The sequence below is a fragment of the Trichechus manatus genome, unplaced genomic scaffold, assembly GCF_000243295.1.
Source record: "Trichechus manatus latirostris isolate Lorelei unplaced genomic scaffold, TriManLat1.0 scaffold00289, whole genome shotgun sequence".
In the NCBI taxonomy this organism is placed as follows: domain Eukaryota; kingdom Metazoa; phylum Chordata; class Mammalia; order Sirenia; family Trichechidae; genus Trichechus; species Trichechus manatus.
In genome coordinates this window covers 896,693-899,568 of record NW_004444225.1, presented here as the reverse complement: position 1 = coordinate 899,568, position 2,876 = coordinate 896,693, and positions in this window count along the sequence as shown.

The window sequence follows — 2,876 nt, the reverse complement described above, 5'->3', positions numbered from 1 at the left end:
CCCACTTTGGTGAATAATGTCTGGGGTCTTAAAATCTTGTGAACGGCCATCTAAGATACTCCATTGGTCTCACCCCGTCTGGAGCAAGAGGAATGAAGAAAACCAAAGACACAAGGGAAAGATTAGTCCAAAGGACTAATGGACCACAACTATCACAGCCTCCACCAGACTGAGTCCAGCACAACTAGATGGTGCCCGACTACCACCACTGACTGCTCTGACAGGGATCACAACAGAGGGTCCCAGACAGAGCTGGAGAAAAATGTAAAACAAAATTCTAACTCACGAAAAGAGACCAGACTTACTGGTCTGACAGAGACTGGAGAAACCCTGAGGGTATGGCTCCTGGACACACTTTTAATTCAGTATTGAAGTCACTCCTGAGGTTTACCCTTCAGCCAAAGATTAAACAGACCTATAAAACAAAATGAGACATTTAGGGCACACACACACAGAGGACAAGGACGAGAAGACAGGAGGGAACAGGAAAGCTTGTAATGAGGAACCCGAGGTCAAGAAGGGGAGTGTTGACATGTCATGGGGTTGGCAACCAACGTCATAAAACAAATGTGTACTAACTGTTTAATGAGAAACTAATTTGCTCTGTAAACCTTCATCCAACGCACAATTTAAAAAAAAAACAGTTTTTGTAAGAAAGAACATTGGTTCGTAAGTATTATGCTGCTTGGCTTTTTACAAAAAGAAAAAGAAAGTTATTTTGACATGCTTATTTTAAGTTAACCATGTGAAAGAATTGTATCAAGAAGGTCAGGTCAAAATATCCTGCTTCAAGGTGAGTTGCCTGTCTCTTCACTCCCATAATGTCATTATTCTGTTTGCTAATGGTTTTAAAACTTGTCTGTCTTGGGCACAAGACCATAAGCCTTCTGAGGTCAGAAATCTTTTTTTTTTTTTTTCATTTTATTTCCACGTTCCCAGTACTTAGCATATTGAGCCTAGAAAATGTAAGAAATAAACCGTATGGACTGAGGTCTCTGAGAGCTTGACAGGGTTAGCGGTTGTCTGGTTCTCAGAGTACTGGGCCTTCTGTCTCCAGGCTGAGTGTACTTTTCATTACCCATGAAGACCTCTATCAAATTCACTTGTAGTGCTTTCCTCTTCAGGCTAAATTTCCTCTGCCCCTCTATCTGTTCCTTATGTGCATAGGTTTCCAAACCTCTCATTAGATTGGTCTCTCTCCTCTGGATAAAGCTGGTCTTAAATAGTAGTATCTAGTACTGAACACAGTCTTCCATAACCATCACCTCCCTCAATACAGACCCGAGGCTGGTATTGATAGCATTTGACTGTTGGCAAGTTCTGGCTTATGATGGACTCCTACACCATGCTTCTTTGCACAAAACTTCATTGAAGTCTCCCTCACTCTTTATTCAATTTCTGCAATTTTTGAACTCAAATACACTATATTTACCCATGTTAAATTTCATCCAGTTTTCCTCTAGTGTTTTGGTTTATTGAGATAATTTAAAGTCTCAGTATATTGTTTTAATTATACTCTCTCACTCAGTTTTTGGGAGACCGAAAATATGGTAAGAGTGTTGTTTATGTTTTCAAATCACTGCTAAAAATGTTGAACTGTTGGGACTTTTATCCAGCGCAGAATAGCTGGGTAATCATCAACTCTCCATTTTACATTTTTTCTCCGTAGCCTTAGCCCAAATCAGCAGAGAGCTGGAAAGCAGAACAAAGCCTTTCAGAATGATGCCAGGCAAGCAGCTGTTTGCACACACTGGGTAGCTGATAGTGATTTCAGGGAGTTGCAGAACCTTCCTCACGCTGTCCATCCAGTCTGAGCTGGGGGTGTCTGATTACAGCTCCTCCCCTCCGCAGTCCAGCATGAACCTCCTGCTCATGGAGCATTCTGATGGGACCAGCAGAGCAAATCCTAGCTGTTCACAAAATTTCCAATGCAGAAAAACTGGCCTGAACTGCCCATTTGCTTTTTTACCTCCTTTTAAAATCCTATTGATGAGAATTTTAAACAGTAAATGGCCTACTTTTTTTTTTCTTTCAAACTCTGCTAGTGTTTCAGGTGCCAACCAATTGCTGGGACATTTAGTTAACTTGGAACCTAATACAATATAGAAATGAAGGGGCATGGAACTAATCTTGAGTTCAATTTCAGCTCTGCTGTATGATTCTGGCCGAATTATTTAACGTCTCTGTGTTTCGGTTTTCTTACCTATTAAGAGGATGTTAACACGTGCTGTTCTTAATGAGTATTAAAATGAATTAATATGTGTTAAGTGCACAGTACAATGCCTGGCACATAGTAGGGCATTTAATAAACGTTACCATCATCACTATTACATAAACATAAAGCATTTACTTTTTTAAAATAAAAACACTAATAAAGACTGAGGTGACTATGTACAAAATCTTCGTACTTACCACTGCTGACTTAAGAGCTTAACATTCCTATCAATGTTGCGAGGAATGTGGGCTTTATTGAAATTATTTCACACATCGAAGGTGTGCCTGCAAATAAATTCAATGGTCCATCTAATTACCCAAGTCCTTTCATTCTCAGTAGGATTGATTCAGTCTTCTAGTATGCCTTGGAGAGATGTGAAATCCAAAAGCAGAGGCAATCTCAGCAGAGAAGAGCCCAAGCATTCCTAAAACTGAAACCGAAGGGGAAAAAAAAAAACAACAAAACCCTACAAAGTCCCTGAAGGAATGGAGACTAATTCGGAAGAGGTCTACATGCACTATTAACTAAATAAGGATGTTTCTTTCACGTCTGTACGTTTGACCAGCACACTCATTTAACAACAGTAAGGAAACTGTCCTTCCAGGGAACTGGCTTTTTATGGTGAAGTTTTTATTGTCTCACTCTGTCCACTTGCTTTTAC